Below are 17,482 nucleotides of genomic sequence, written 5' to 3'. Positions count from 1 at the left end.
GGGAACATGCTCTTTGTTTACCTAAAATCTGTCCCCCCAACAAGATGTAACTTCCTTCAAGGCGGAAATCCAATTTTCTTCTCCCAGCCCGCCTACAAAGGCCCACTCAAGAGCAAGCTCTGCGTAATAGGTGCTTAATTAATATAGGTTCTTTGACAAAATGATAAAACATTTGTAACCTGAGTTTGGGGTTTTTTTTGTTTATTGTTTGATAAGACTTTTTATGAATTAATTGCTGAGCAAAAACTTTTTAAAAACTCATGTAACAGTACTCCAGTCAGCCCCCCAAGGCCTCGTACCCCTGCTTCCCCCCACACCTCCATACCCCCACCAAAAGGTCCATCTGGCTCCTGGTGCTCAGCCAGTGCCTTATTTTCTTTGACCTGACAGCACTGGGTGGTAGGGAAGGTATTGTTTGGAGGAGTGGAGTCGACAGTGCCACCGTTCCCTCATACTCCTGCAGGGCTGGGGTTTAGGGGCAGCAGTAGGTCAAGTCTGGTTCCTCAAGGTTTCCTATTCTCAGTTGCAAAAAGCAGGCGGTGGGGGTGGGGTGTAACAGCTTAAAGCTTTCAACAGCTGTCCCCACTGGGCCTGCAGTCCCCTCATCTTTGTTTCAAAAGCCACTCAGGCCCTGTTGTAGCCAGAATTGGAAATCAATCAGTGCCACCTAACAGACTTGAGAAAACACATCTATTTATTATCTATGTGACCAACCGAGTTGCTTTAACACTCGTTAATTTGCATTTCCAAGGAGAGCAATTTAGTTTTAATTATTTGATCAGGCACACACGTCCTCTCCAAACATAATTAGTTCCTTCATAAGGGGATTATTGGTGGCTATGAGCACTCCTACTGTGGACCTACCAGTTCCTTAAACTCATGTCCCTTCATAGCCTGATTTAAAATACTCCAAATCCTTCCTTAAACATGTCAGCACATTTGTTTCTTGTCATCCAGGTAAGGGAGCATATTTTTACAAACAACAAAGCTGAAATGAAGACTTTTTTTTTTTTGAGACGGAGTCTCGCTCTATCGCCCAGGCTGAAGTGGAGTGGCACGATCTCGGCTCACTGCAAGCTCCCCCTCCTGGGTTCATGCCAGTCTCCTGCCTCAGCCTCCCCAGTAGCTGGGACTACAGGTGTCCACCACCACGCCCCGTTAATTTTTTTTTTTTTTTGTATTTTTAGTAGAGATGGGGTTTCATTGTGTTAGCCAGGATGATCTCGATCTCGTGACCTCGTGATCTGCCCGCCTCGGCCTCCCAAAGTGCTGGGATTACAGGCTTGAGCCACCGCGCCCGGCCGAGACTTCTTAGAAAGTGTGATGACCCTCTGCCGCTATTTTTTAGAAACCTGTATTTTAATTCAAAGGGAAAGAGTGCAGAAGCGAGCCTGGGCCGAGAATCTTGGATGGACTCTGCTGTAGCCCTCTGTGGGAGCACTCTTCCCCCCATCCCTCCTCTCTCCTCACATGGACACCTCCTTCAGCTCAAACACCTCTTCCCCTTTGAATCCAGCACAGACATAGCACAGAGGAGATGTAAGCAGACAGGGAGGGTCTCCTGGGAATGTAGACATTTAACCAACTTGAGCAATCCGCTTGTTTTACAGCTTCCTGCCTCGCTGCCTGTTTCTTCCCAAGCCCCGTGTGCAATGTGGTGACCTAGTCAGCTGGAACCAGCTCCTGAACGACCCTGGCAACTTCTAGATGAACCCAAGTGAACTTTCCTCATTACCATCCTGAAGTCACTACCTCGGGAGGAGCTACAGCTTCATGACCATAACATGTGACCTATGCGCTAGCAGCATGACTCACTAAGGCTGCGCCACTGGGACCCCTCCCTACATGCACCGATGCACTCTCTCCCCTCTCCACCACCCCATGAAACCCTCCTGTCACTTTCCTTCAGAGACACCACTTTGGAGAATATTCCCAGTGCTCTCCTTGCTTGTGACAAGTGAAACAAACTCCTTTTGATCAAAACTCATGTTCTTGTGGAGTCATTTGTTACCCACCAGGCAAACAAACCCCGGTTTTTTTCAGGGAACAGAGACCCTCAGATATGAAACTGTTCTGGCCAGAGCAGAGCATGGGGAAGTATGAGTTCCCAGGGGGTACCTGCTGCATGTCAGGCCCTGTGCTAGGAGCAAGGGGTCCTGTGGTGACTCAGACACAGTCCTGTCCCCCTGGGATGCTCACCTTGTTTGTCCTGGATGCTCTGCTTTCATGAATGGGACTTAGAGCACCTTCGATAGTCTAACCAGCTACATGGCACTGTTTGTCCCATAGGCATCTAAAACCCTCCAAAACTAAAACACCCCCACAGTATTTTCTTCCTTTTAAACTTATAGAATAAAATTTGCCCTGATCCATTTCGACAGACATTTTATGCCTCTTCTCTCTCCAATTACATACTTGTTGACTTTTGGTTTTTGAAACTTACTGGAGAGCTTTATTTTTACTCATTGATTTCAGCTTTTCCATTTCATGCCACCACCTGGTTTTACTTTCGGCTTTTTGTATTATAAATCCTCCTTGGCAAAAGGACAAGCCTCTGTCTCAGTTGACCAGCCAGGACCTATGGGCCAAATGAAGCCCACCATCTGTTTGTTTTTTAAAATATAATATATTGGAATATGGTCACTCCCATTCGCTTACATACTGTCTGTGGCTGCTTTCACAACAAAAATGACAAAGTTGTGTAGTTGCCACAGAGACCATATGACGTACACTGCCTAAAATGTTTATTACCCGGCCCTTAACAGAAAACGTTTGCCAGCCCCTGCTGTCCTGTAATGTTCTGTCTCTCTTAGCCATGTATTATGTCCCTGGGAAACTGATATGACCTCTTATATCTGAATCTCTTACATATCTGATTAATCTAATAAATAATCTTAGGCTTTCAGGATTGGCATCTAGTCCCAGCCATTCTGAACTTCAACTCCGCTGTACCAGGCTCATACTATAGATGGGAAGCTTATCACCCCACAGCATTTCACATCATCATACTGAGTACCTACTTTGTGCAAGATAAGCTGACACAGAGATGATTACGGCATGGTTGCTCTGTTCATTATTTTTATTGTATTGAAATGTATAGAAAAAAACGATTTATGGCAGAAGATGAATACAATGGTATAAAGTCATGTGCCATAATTTCTTACAATTGTACAGGATTTTTTCATCATCTCAGAATTTTACAGCATCTCTATACAAAAGGAATTGTTATTCCTGTCCAACAGGTAAGGAATTAAAGCTTAGAGAGGTTGGGATTTATCCGGGATCACCCAGCTGTATGCAGAAGAGTAAAAGCTCAAATTTAGGTCTGCTGACAAGTCCTGGACTCTTTCCACAATAAACACTATGCTCAAATCCATCGCTATGGGGGAAAATCTGGATATAATAATAGCCACCTTGAGTGGTTGTTATGGTGATCAAATCAGATAAATCAATGGAGATAAGTTTTAAAACCATATCAAGTCATAAATGAATGTCAGCATTAACCCAAGTTTTTCTAGGACTTAACCTATCCATGTATACAAATAAAATATAATCAATAGTAATAATCCAAATTCTACAGGCTTTTCCCCCAGGATATTTACACAGGGTCTTGACCATCTACGGTGTCCTTTAGATATTTCTGGGGGATTCCCCAAAACTCTGGGAATTTTTTTTGTAAAGAGATGAGGTCTCACTATATTGCTCAAGCTGGCATTGAGCTTCTGAGCTCAAGTAATCCTCCTGCAAGAGCCTTCCAAGTAGCTGGGACTGCAAGTACACACCACCACATCTGGCCCGGATTCTGTGAATTCATATGAGCTCACAAGCAAGTCCATTCCCATGTGGTTCCCTGCAGCTCTCTTGGGCTCTGCAGGCTCCCACTGCAGCTGGCGTGCTGGAGCACATGAGATGCCAAGCTGAGTGGTGTTCAGTGGTAAGCAATGAAAAGGGTCTCATTCTCTTCCTGTCTTTACATTACATTCTTCTGTAAGGATACAAATTCAAGATTGTTTGCACCTCTGTGTCTCTAAAGATTACCTTGTGAAAACTGTTCCATTAACATTTGCCCAGTATCTCCTTTCTCCATAGAGTCCAGACACCAGTAAGTCTGTGGCCAGGCTGGGAGAGACTTCATGCTATTCTCTCCATTTCCCATTCCCTGTTCCCAGCAGCCTCTGCACTAACCTCCTCATCACAGGTCCTCTTCTCCTCCAGCAGGAAGGTTATACAATTGTGCTGTTGGGGAGGCTCTACCACTTGGCAAACAGAGCCTGAGAAGTCGGCATTCCCTGTAGGCTCAGGTGGGACTTCTGTTATACTGGCCATTAATTTTTACTCCTAATAAAGTGCTACAGGCCTTTAGAAAACAGAGACAACTTCATAAAGATGTAAGTTGAATTGGGCTTTAAAAATAAGAAAATATTTTGACAGGAGAAGGGTTAAGTAGGGGTCTGGACAGAGGAAGCCCCATGAAAACTGCAGTGCACAGAATAGCTTTGGGGTTAAGTGTAGATGTATGGAGGGAAGCAATGGTAGATAAATCTGGAAAGGTAGTTAGAGCAAAATTCTGGGGTTGGGGAAGGACAGAAGAACAGATCTTGAACACGCATAATATCTTGAACTTCATGTGGTGGACAACAGTGAGCCAGTGAATGTAATGTAGTAGGGAAGGAGGATTGAAAAGCAACAGCAGAGATGATAGGTGGGGTTGGAGTGAGGACGGCAGTGGTATGAAGGTGAGTCAGGGAAGCCAGCTGGAAAACTGTCTTCACTCTTAATTTGTGTAATGGCTATAACACCAATTTTGTGAGCATTTTGAGTATAGAAAAAAATTATCAGAAAGTCTCAAGTATCTTATCAAGCTCACAGAGGTGCCTCCTATATGTTTGTTAAACACAATGACCCATTATGAGACTCTCCTTGTGTCTAATAAATGTCTGTTAACCTAGTTTCTACTAATAAGTGTAGAGATAACAGACAGTTCCATCCATTCATATTAACTGGCTTTCCATTTTTTAAATTTATTCACCTTTACATTTAATTTACTTGTTAAAAATTTGGAGTTTCTACCATATTGTCTCTTAATCCAAAGCTCCTTCTGAACCAGCTCTGACTGCCAAATAGAATGTTTTGAGTTGAAGCATAATTATCACATTAAACCATTTACCGAGACAAGAGACTATATGGGATGAGGACAGTGATTAAGAAGTTTCTATGTTATAAATAACCAGCATAGGAAAATCCAAATTTATTACTCCTATAAGGTCACATTGGCAAGGGCACCAAGAGGCTGTGTGCTTCCATTTTAAATTGGCTTTTCAATAATAGGATTCTTGGTGGACTTATCTCACCCTAGTCCCTTTCTGGGTACCTTGTGCTCCAGCCACACCAAATTACTTGCCAGGTAATTACTCCCCAGGTCTCTACCAAACATGCCCCTGATTTTGTATCTTTCATTTGGAAATTTTCTCCTTTTGTGTGATCCTGTTCATCCCACTCAATTGACTTCAATATGTGTTTATTGCTAAGTGTGTCCACATAAGATACCAGGGAAAAACAATACTGTTTGTTCTTTCATTTGCATCTTCTGGGCTGGATCATGTTCACATAGAAAGTTGTGATGCAAACCAAGATCTCAGAAAGCTCCCTACCCCATCTCATGCCCTTTAGTAATTATAAGATTTTGAGCTCCCATAATCTTATCTCGGGTCCTGTCTCCCAAAACCATACTCTGCTGGGAGGCGTTTCTTGGTGGCCTGATGTGCATGTGTGGCACACAATTACATGAAAAAGAAAGTAATATGGAAGCTATCCTATGGCACTGGTGCAAGTTTAAAGCCTGCTACCTTTTGCCTTTTATTATTTACACAGGTACTTCTTCAGTGTGAGGGGTTTTCAACATTTTCCTCATGATAACAGTCATTATTGAGAGGCCCAGGCCAATAAAACAAATACATACTACGACAATAGCAATAAATGTTCTTTGATGACGGGCATATGTATATATGCAGTGAGTTTCTAATCAAAACATTTATCAGTAATAGTTACTTAGGTACAATAATACTATAGACCAGGGATCATAAACTTAGATGTTTCAGCATCTAAGGTAGGTAAATGAAGAGAAAGTTTCGGTCTGGAGGAAATCCTTAGAGAGGGATGAAGATTAGAGCAATTGGACCATGCATATCTATTGAAAGGCACTTAAGTTCAACATAAGATACAAGACATTGTGCAAGGTAATCAAAACACTTTGAGGGGTGGAATTCTGTTCCTTGTAATCCCTGCATCACATCCTAAAGCCACCAATAAATGCTAAAACTCTGCCACCAAAATAGCATCTGAAGGTTATGCCTGTATCTTAAAATTGTGAGTTATTGGCCTAAGGTTTCTTCTAAAAGCTTCCCTGTCTTACCATTTTAAAATAGTTCTAAAATACATGTCAAATTGATTTTTATATACGGTAATTTTTGTATAAAATATGAGGCAGAATTCTCATGCACTGCTGATGGGAATGTAAAATGATACAGCTGCTATGGAAAACAGAATGGCAGTTCCTCAAAAATTAAAAATAGAATTACCATATGAGCCAGAAATTTCACTTCTGGGTATATACCCAGAATAATTGAAAGTAGGGGCATGAAGAGATATTTGTATACCCCTGTTCATAGCAGCATTATTCACAAAAGCCAAAGGTTGGTAGAAGAAACCCAGTGTGCATCAATGGATAAATGGATGGATAAATAAAATATGGTATATGAAAAAAATACAATATTAGTCATCTTTAATAAGAAAATAAATTCTAACACATGCTATTGACATGGATGAACCTTGAAGATATTATGCTAAGTGAATAAGCCAGTCACAAAAGGACAAATGCTATATGATTCCACTTATATAAGGTACCTAAACCAGTCCAATTTATAGAGACAGAAACTAGAATAGTTGTTGCTGGGCCTGAGGGAGGGGTGCTAGGGAATGATTGTTTAATGAGTTATAGAGTTTTAATTTGGGAAGATGAAAAAACTTCTGGAGATGGATTGTGGTGATGGCTGCACAGCAATGTGATTGAACTTAATATACACTGAGATGAACACATAAAAATGGTTAAAATGGTAAATTTTATGTTACATATTTTACCACATTATAAAAGTGAGATAAAGATCATGGTTTATTTTGCTCTATATGATTATCCCATTGTTCCAGGACCATATTTTTAAAAAGAGCATTCTTTCCCCACTGTAGTGGCATCCATAACATAAATTAGGTGAATGTTATGTTTTTATGTATTGTTCAGGAAATCTTTGCCCATCCACAATAGTCTGCGGTAATACATTAAATCACAACCAATCATGATTTAATAACAATTTACTACTGAGCATGATTTCTTACTACTAAGCATGATTTCTTACAGGGAATGCAAGGTTGGTTTAACATTTCAAATTTAATCTATGTAAATCAGTACATTAACACTTAATCATCTCAATAGATCAATAAAAAAAGAATTTAATAACATTCAACACTTCTGGTTTTTTTTTTTTTTTTTTTTTTTTTTAGACAGACTCTTGCTCTGTCACCTGTCACCCAGGCTGGAGTGCAGTAGCATGATCTTGGCTCACTGCAACCTTCACTTCCTGGGTTCAAGGGAGGATTCTTGTGCCTTAGCCACTTGAGTAGCTTGGATTACAGGTGTGTGTCACCACACCTGGCTAACATCCATATTTTTGGTAGAGATGGGATTTTGCCATGTTGGCCAGGCTGGTCTCAAATTCCCAGCCTCAAGTGATCCCCTGTCTTGGCCTCCCAAAGTGTTGGGATTATAGGCATAAGCCACCACGCCCAGACTTAACACTTATTCTTAATAATACTTCTCAGTAAACTAGTAATGGAGGGGAACTTTCTAAAATTGATAAAGTATATCATACTTAATGGTGGAATATTAAATGCTTTCCCCCATAGTTAGGAATAAGATGATAATGTCAACTATCACTATGTCTGTTGAATATTATACTGGAGGTCCTAGCCAGTGCAAAAAAACAAGACAAATAAATATAAAGTAAAAGGATTAGAACAGAAGTTAAACTCTTTATTTGCAGGTGACTTGATTATATTTGTAAAAAATCCAAAAGTGTCTCCAAACAAGGTTGCTGAATACATGATCAACATGTTGATCAAAAATGAGCAAAAATGCACTATATTTTTGTATATTAAAAATAAAAAATTGATAAAATAATTTGGAAATTACATTTATAGCAGAAAATATCAAATGCATTGGAATAAATTTAACAAAAGATGTACAAAAACTCTACGTTGAAAACTAAAATATTTTGCTGAGATAAAGAAGACCTAACTAAATAAAGAGAGATTCCATTTTCGTGGATTGGAAGGTTCAATATCATTAAGTTGTCAATTTTCTCCAAGTTGATCTATAGATTTGATGCAGTTGTTATCCATGGGGAGGGAGTGGCAATTTTGCTCCCAGAGGACATCTGGCAATTTATGGAGACATTTTGGCATGTCTTTACAACTTGGGGAGTGCTACTGGCATCCAGTGAGTGAAGACCAGGTCTAGTACTGAACATCCTACAATAAATGGCACAGCAGCTCTCCCCAACAACGAAGAATTGTCTGGCCCCAAATTTCAATAGTGTCAGGTTGAGAAACTGTAGTTTAATGGAATCATAATGCAAATCTCAAGAGTTTTTTTTAGAAATTGACAAGCTCATTTAGCATTAAATGGAAATACAAATTATCTAGAATCGACAAAACAATATTTAAGAATCAAAACTTGGAGGAATTATATTCTCAGACTCCAGAACATTCTACAAACTATAATAATTAAGACCATGTGGAATAGGTGCACAAGTAAACAAGGAAACCTAAGAAGCAGAATAGAGTTTAGAAATACAGATACACATACACATTTCCCTTATAGGTGCTACTATAGTGGGGAAAGGATGCTCTTTCTAATAAATGATGCTAGAGTATGTGGATACTCATATGGGGGGAAAACAAACCTTGACATCTATCTCATGTTATAGGTTAAGAGAAAAAATAGAAACATTGGACATCATTAAAATTAAACTTTTTTTTTCATTAAAAGACAATATTAAGAAAGTGATGGCTGGACATGGTAGCTCATGCTTGTAATCCCAGCACTGTGGGAGGCTAAGGTGGGAGGATCACTTGAGCCCAGCAGTTCAAGACAAGCCTGGGTAACATAGTGAGACTTCTTTACTACCAAAAAAGAGTTAAAAAAAATTTAAAAGCCAGACTTGGTGGTGTGTTCCAGCAGTCCAGCTCCTTGGGAGGCTGATATGGGAGGACTGCTTGAGCCCAGAAAGTAGAGGCTGCAGTGAGCTGTCATCACAACAGTGCACTCCAGTATGGGTGACAGAGAGAGACTCTGTCTCCAAAAATAGCAATTACATCACAGACTGGGAGAATTATATTCATAAAACATATCTGACAAAGGCTTATATCCAGAATATATACCAAACTTTTATAAATCAATTTTAAAAGAGGAGAAGCACAGAACTCAATTTTAAAATGGCCAAAAGATTTAAATATGGTTTGAAAAAGAAAGAAAAAAGACTTGAACATGGATCTCAGAATCGCCAATAAGCATACTGTTAGTTCAGGTGCTTTGAGAAGTACATGCCAAGATTACACATGAAAGGGATCTACTGGGGGCAATGCCAGTGAAGAAGAAAGCGGGTGGAGCAGAAGAGGGAAAGAGCCCTTGTCTGTCCTGCAGGTCTGACTTCTGTGAAAGGAAACAGGGAAGGAAGGAGGATTATATAAGAAAAGCTTCAGATTGCACAGCAGTTCTGAGATAATCTGGGTCAAGCTGATAAGGAGTCTCTGAGCAAAGCTTGCTTATTGAAGAAGTACTCCATGGGGCAGACACTGCCCAGCTCTAGTAGCTCTGCCATGCTTAGTCCTTGGCAGGGATCAGCCCAGGGGAAGTGTGGCCTTAGCATAAACATTTGAAGATCTGGATGCTGGAGGCTGTCAACTAGCTATGGTCTTTGCAGCAGGCTCCCTTTAAAGGAGATATGAGTGGTACAGCTCCTCAGCCACAGCATATGAAAGATGTTCAATGTCATTACTCATGAGAAAAACGCAAATTAAAAGTGAGATAACTTTATTCATATACCAGGATAGAAAATATAAAAGACTGACAATATCAAACAATGGTAAGAATTTGGAGCAACTAGAAATAGAGTGCATTGCAGGTGGGAGGGTAAATGTATTCAACCATTTTGTAAAATAGTTTGGTAGTTTCTAATAAAGCTAAACATATACCTACTTTATGACCTACAATTCCACGACTAGCATTTTCCCAAGAGATATAAATGCTTATGTCCACCAAATGACATATACAAGAACATTCATAGCTTTATTCATCATTCCTAAAAACTAGAAACAATCCCCTTGTTTATCGATAGGTGAATGAATAAATTATAGTTTCTACATATCACAGAATACTACACAGTAATAAAAATGAACAAACTACTGACATGCACGACAGCATGAATGAATCTCACAGCATTTGTTGAGTGAAAGAAGACAGACACAAAAAGTACAAAATTCAAGAACCAGCAAAACTAATCTACGGTGACAGAAGTCAGAATAAGGATTTTCACTGACGAGCAAGTATTAACGGAGAAGTGGCACAAAGGAACCTTCTGGGGTAACTGAAATGTTCTCTTTTTTGATCTAGGTTGTGGTTTCATGGGTGTATACCTATGCAAAAATTCATTGAGCTGTCTTTTTAAGATTTGAGTATTTTTTGTATGCAAATAACTCAATAACATATAACTTGTTAATAATACATAACTTATTATATGTAAATAATTTAAACCTGAGGGTTTTTTTAAAGCATTTTTCTTTCAAAAAGTAGTTGAGAACCAAACAGATGACCAATATAGAAGGAGGAGTTTTAATATAGACGGGAAATTGTAAGATTTATGTATTCAACAAGCATTTTTCTGGTACTTAGTATGTGCCAAAACATACGTCAGGAGGTAGGCAGGCAGAAATGACTGACATTGTTTCTTCCTTCAACAAAGAAAGGAGAAAGGAGTTAAGGTTTACTTTATTGAGCAGCCATCATGTGTTATAAGGATTGAATCCTTACGACAATATTGTCAAGAAGCCAAGATTAAACCATTGTATTCATCAGGGTTCTCCAGAGAAACAGAAACAATAGAATATTGTTAGGCTATGTATAGATATATAAGAGGAGATTTATTCTGGGAATTGTCTCACACAATTATGGAGGCCAAGAAGCCCCACGATATGCCATCTGCATGCTGGAGAACCAAGACAGCTGGTGGTGTAATTCAGTCTGTTTGAAGGCCTGAGAACCAGGCGAGTTGATGATGTAACTCCCAGTCTGAGGCAGAAAGCCTGAGAACTGAGTGGGGAGGGGATATAAGTCCTGGAGCCTGAAGGCCCAAGAGCAAGGAGCTCCAAAGGCAGCAGAAAGAAAATGGATGTCCCAGATCAAGAGCAGAGAGAGAATTTGCCCTTTGTCTGTCTTTTTGTTCTATTTAGGCCCCCAACAAACTGGAGGATGTCCTCTCCACATCGGTGAGGTATCCTCACTGATATAACCAAAAATAATATTTTACCAGATATCTGGGCATTCCCTAGCCCAGTCAAATAGACACATAAAATTAGCCATCATAACTATAAATCAGGAAAAAGCAGTTAAATATCATGATCATTAAGTGGCATTAAAGATCATGATCATCAAGCCCAGATGCTTTGATTCCAAAAGCAATGATCTTTCTATCACAGTAGACTCCTCAAGTCATAAAGATTCTACCACTTCATTATGGGCAAAGATCTGTAAACATAAGGTCATGAGAGGACCACTGGGACAGAAAACAATACTAGGTGCTTGTGTTGTCACAGAGTCTCTAAGTGCTAGCGTGTTCTGAAATGGGGGGATAAATTTGGACTCGGGGAGCAGGGACCCCTTTGCACTCTTTGCTCTGGTTTCGACAGATTTCCATTCAGCCCAACACATGTTGACTGAGTGACCACTCTGTGCTGCCTTCTGATGCTGTTCAAATAGACACATAAGAGCATGTTTTGTTATGGTCTCCCCTGACTGAAGGCAGATGCTACAAGTTCTTAAGTCTGTCTTTAGGGAATCTTTGTATTGTTTAATGGTCTGTCTGACAGCAGCTATTTGTACCACTCTGCTGGCAGCAGGAAAATGAGGGTTCTTCTGTTCTTAATGCCCAAGATGTGACCAGCCCAATAAAAGGGTGCTGATGTCAGAAGGGCCTGTATTCTCTAAGCATGGGCCAAATACCTTCTAGCCCTAAAGTTGACAGATGGGGCTGCTGGTGCGGAAAAAAAAAAAAAACAGAACAGAACAGAACAAAACAAACAAACAGAAAACATTGAAGCAAAACATTGAGTGGTGTTACAGGAGTCTAAAGTAACTGGGCTTTGCTTCAATATCAAATAAAGGTTACTGGCTCAGCCCAACATTAGCTCCTAACACACATAAGTGTCCAAATATTTTCCTTGAAGTTCTTTTATTGATTGAGGAAAGGCATTGTTAGGATTAAATGTGGATCATTCAAATGCAGTAAACCAGTAGATTTTCCACCTGGCAACAGAAGGCTCAATGGCAACTCCGGATTTAATAGTAGTCTTTCCATACAAAAGAAACAGTAAATACATGAGCCCTCACCTATCAATGAGATGAAATTGAAGCCACTAACTACTATCCCTTACACTCTTCTACTTAGATTTTTTTTGCTTCTTTTAGATGGTGTGCCAAATGAATACATTCAATAAATTAATACTCAGGAATGTGTGCTCTGGATTCAGACTGCCTGGGTTCAAACTCTGACAATGTCACCCACTAGCTGTGTGATCTTTGCCAGTTAATCTTGCTTTGCCTCAATTTCTTCATCCATAGAATGGGGATAATACCCATTACTTCACAGAGTTGACTGTGAGGATTAAATGAGATCTACATGTGTGGGAGTCAGAACTCATGTTAGGTGTCCTCATCATTCTTAACAAGCTAGCCATTTTAATTCTTCCTATTCCTGAAAAGAAAACGAGATACCTGCATTTTACTTCTTAATTCTTAGCACACTAGTAGAACAGGATGTGGAAACAGAATGCAAGCATGGGTTTTGCCACAAGATAGGATCATTGCTCAGCTCAAAGGATAATTTAAGGGATAGATAAGTATAAAGTTTCAGAATCAAGATATCAAGGCAGTGTGGACACAGGAGCATGTGGATAGAATTATCTGAGTGCTTTACAGTTAAATGCAAAGGTAGGATAGTTTAAGAGTTCCAAGTGAAGATATATAGTATATGGGAATTAATGAGAAATGGAATCACCAGAGACTCCTATTCTGAGGTACATGTTACCTATGTGAATTACCTGTTTCAATTTACATGTAGATTTGAGTGCAAATGACACATTTGGAGAACAACTGTTATGGAAGATACCAAATAATTAGTTTGGTAATCTGTATTAGCCTGCTTGGGCTGCCATAACAAAATACCACTGATAGGGTGGCTGAAATAACAGATACTCATTTTCTCACAGTTCTGGAGGCCGGAAGTCCCAGTCAAAGTGCCAGATGATGTGGATTTTGGTGAGGACTCTCTTTCTGGCTTATAGACAAGCCACCTTTTCATTATGTAGTCACATGACATAGCAAAGAGGGCAAGCTCTCTGGTCTCTTCTTAGAAGGGCACTAATACCATCATGAAGGGCCCATCCTCATGACCTCATCTAAACCTAATTATCTCCCAAAGCCTCCATCTCCAAATACCATCACACTGGGGCCTAGGACTTCAATATATGAATTGTGGGAAACATCATTCAGACTATAGCCAAATTGACAGCATAATTAATGAACTGGACTAGGGTTTGTCCTGTACCTATCCAAGGTGTGCACTCTTCATGTCTGTTAACATAGTTCAGATGGAGTAAGTTATCTGAGTGCTACATGTTTGGCATTTTTTATTGTGCATGTATACACTTAGGTAGGAGGATGTAGAATTTAAGATCAAAACCAGTCAAGTGAACTGAGTAGAATTTCCCCACCTGCCACTTAGCAATGCTCCAGCTCTTCCATCAGAAATAGGCAATCACTGAAGTGTCAGAAATGGTGTCATCATGAAAGAGTGTAAGGATGGAAAGGGATTGCTTAAACATGCATGCGGAGCTCTGGGTGGGAATACAGAAACCCTGGACACTTCCTCCTTCACAGCTGATCATTAATGCTGTTTCTGTCTGCCCTGAACTCAAGGAGAAATGTGGAGGGTTGAGCAGGGAGGAAGTGGGGAAAGCAGGAGAAAAAGAGAAACAAGAGAGAAGAAAAAGCGACAATTAGCACATAAAAGCGAGAAGGCAGAAATAAAAGCGAACAAACCACAGAAAAAAGAACTGACCAGCCTCTGCCCCACCCAGCTCTGCTCTGGGGCTCAAGCGGGTCTCTCTGACCCACCGTGCCAGCGGTGCTCACAGCCCCCGAAGAAACTGCTGGCCCAGAGAAGGAAGAAGGCTGAGTGCTTGCAGGAAGAAACCCTTCAGACACCAGGGGAGGCAGCAAGCCCCACCACACTGAGGCAAGGCCTGTGGGACAGCAGACAGGATAAGTCCTGTCTTACTGTGTGTGGAAAGAGGTGTGTGGGCTTCCGCTTAGAGTTAGGTGGAAGTTCAGTCTGAAAGGGAGGGTAAGAAAGTACTAAAGAGGAACAGAAGAGCTGAGAGGAGCTAGATCTTTTCAAGGGGACGTCTGCTTCTGCACCACGTGACAGTGGAGGATGCCTTGGATCTTCAGCAAAAGAGGCAACTTCCTCTTCTCCTTGAGAGACAGAGCAAATCCCTCACTTACAACATAGAACCTTCCTAGCCTTCATCCAAATGCATGTAAACCTTGAGAGCGCACCAAGAAGGAGAGGAAGGAGGCGACAGATTCTATAAGAAGTGAGACGTGACAGATGTTGTGAGGCAAATCGACGCAGGAGATGGTGGTGTGACTGAATGAATCACTAGCCTAGTGTGAGGCGAGGGCCTCTGTTCTGAAGAGCCGCCCCCCTGAGGTCTCTGGGCTGCTTCCTGTGCTGCTCACCAAGAAAATGCCATGCCAGGCTAGGCGTGGTGGCTCACGCCTGTAATCCCAGCAATTTGGGAGGCCGAGGCTGGCAAATCACCTAAGGTCAGGAGTTCAAGACCAGCCTGGCCAACACAGTGAAACTCCATCTCTACTAAAAATACAAAAATTGGCTGGGCGTGGTGGCGCACACTTGTAATCCCAGCTACTCAGGAGGCTGAGGTGGGAGAATCACTTGAACCCAGGAGGCGGAGGTTGCAGTGAGTCGAGATGGTGCCATTGCACTCCAGCCTGGGTGACAGAGTGAGACTCTATCTCAAAAAAAAAAGAAAAGAAAAAAAAAGAAAATGCCATGCTAAATTAAACTCACTTTCTTTTCTGATGTGCTGCTTTCTGCTAGGCTGTTAAGTCATGGGACGGCTATATCTGTATGCATGAACCGCAGCAAGGCCTTTGAACAAGAGGAACAACATGCACACTACGTGACTGCATGCTTGAGTGAATGACCATACCCAAGGCGTAAAGACCACGGCGCCATGTTTACCTGGAGGGGCTCTCTCCAGGTCTTGCTAAAGCACTCTGCCTTGTTGGGCATTTTTATTGGCAACTTGGAAGAAGGGAAAGAGAGCAGGCTTGTCAAGTGTTCAGTTGACACAGAATTAGGAGATGGCACTAATAAGTCAGTTGACAGGAACAAGATTCAAAGAGATCTAGATAACCTAGAATAATGAATCAAAATTAACATGAAATATAGTTAAGTTTAGGCAATTAGGTGCACCAAGTAGGGGAGATGAGCTCATGCATGAAAAATGAAAACAGTAGGTTTTGGTTGATTGCACACTTGATATACATTATTAGCATAACATACTTATTTAAAAATAGAGAAAAAAGTTTGGAGTTTTACACTGCATATATAAAATGGTCATATCCAAAATAAAGGAGATAATTACCCCACTGTATTTTTCATATTGCATTCTCTTTGGGATGCCTCAAATTAAGCATACATTCATCAAAAAATACTGGTGAAACCCCATCTCTACTAGAAATACAAAAATTAGCCAGGTGTGGTGGCATGTGCCTGTAATCCCAGCTATTCGGGAGGCTGAGGCAGGAGAATCGCTTGAACCAAGGAGGCAGAGGTTGCAATGAGCTGAGATCGTGCCACTGCACTCCAGCCTGGGCAACAGAGTGAGACTCTGTCTCAAAAAAGAAAAAACAAAATACTGGTGAGGGGGTGTCGGGGGGAGAAAAGTAATTGATGCAGTTGGACGAGTTTCTCTGGGGAAAGAGAACACACGTAAAGTGCAGAGAGGATGAAATAGACATATTCATATATTTTAAAGTGATGTAAAAATGGATCAGGTGTATTTTGTTTAACTCCAGATGACAAGAAAGTGGAAGTTTCAGACAGAAAGATTTCTGCTCAATATGCATTAGAATTAACTGACATTTTGACACACTCAAAGTGAACTTGTTATAAACAGAAGTTTCTATGCTGAATCCATTAGGGACGCTGTGGAAGGGATTTGGGAGGACACATTAGGTGGCTTTAGGGTTCCTTCTACCCTGTGATTTCATCCATTCCATTTAACAGATACGTATGGAATGTTTACATGCTGTGTATACAGGGATTAGTGAGGCAAAGAGAAATAAGTCCCTGCTTTTTTTGGCACTTACACGTATAGTCTATGGGGAAAACAGACAATGAACAGGTCAACAGACAACTATGAAATAAATGTTATGTGGAAAGCAAACCGGGTACTGAGAGAGAACAAGGAAGAACCTTTGTAGATAAAGTAGTCAGGGCAAGGCTCACCGAGATGGTGCTTGCTGAGACCTAAGGATGAAGGGCTAAGGTTTTAAAGAACTAAGGAAAGCATTCCAGGCAGAAAGCACAATATAAATGCAGGCCTTAGGGTAATATGAAGCTTGGCACACTGAGGAACAGAAAACAGGTTAGGGTGGCTGCAATATAATGGGTGGGGAGTGGGACGGCTGTCTGTGAAAGGGGAAGCAGGTAGGGACAGATCATGCAATGCCCATAGGAACCAAAAGGATGACTTCACCTTTTTCTCTAAGTGTAACAGAAAGTCACTGAAGAGTTATAAGCAGAGTAACAGAACCTGATTCATGTTTTAAAAAGTTGATGAGTTCTTTAAGGCCATTTTCGTATTAAAAAATAGCAGCAAAAACCAGAGGCTGCTCTGCTCTGGCTCCCAGGTTAACTCAGAAAGGAAAAGGAGGGAGAACCAGGAAGAACTCTGCCAGAGTTTTCTCAGCTATTAAGATCCCAGCATCCAAGGAGGTTCAAAAACTTCATGGCAAAAGTCTTCAGAGCATTGGGTAGTACTGTTTACACTCAACTTGAGAACC

At 40.9% G+C, this 17,482-nt stretch overlaps 1 protein-coding gene and 1 long non-coding RNA gene across 4 annotated transcripts in view; one reads left to right on the top strand and one right to left on the bottom strand.

Moving 5' to 3' along the window:
* CD101 (CD101 molecule) overlaps nt 1-1,983 on the top strand; it is a 32,009-nt gene extending 30,026 nt beyond the window's left edge. For all 3 annotated transcript variants that reach the window (XM_033199211.1, XM_033199212.1, XM_033199210.1), the window contains exon 10: nt 1,611-1,983. The gene's annotated coding sequence lies outside the window, so the exon portion shown is untranslated. The remainder of the gene's footprint in view (nt 1-1,610) is intronic.
* Nucleotides 1-17,482, bottom strand: part of LOC117076133 — a 39,603-nt gene that overhangs the window by 8,277 nt on the left and 13,844 nt on the right. The gene's annotated exons all lie outside the window — the stretch shown is intronic.

This window comes from Trachypithecus francoisi, unplaced genomic scaffold (assembly GCF_009764315.1).
Source record: "Trachypithecus francoisi isolate TF-2019V2 unplaced genomic scaffold, Tfra_2.0 Lachesis_group5, whole genome shotgun sequence".
In the NCBI taxonomy this organism is placed as follows: Eukaryota; Metazoa; Chordata; class Mammalia; order Primates; family Cercopithecidae; genus Trachypithecus; species Trachypithecus francoisi.
Note: the sequence above shows the minus strand (reverse complement) of the source record. Positions and strands in the feature narration are given on the sequence as shown.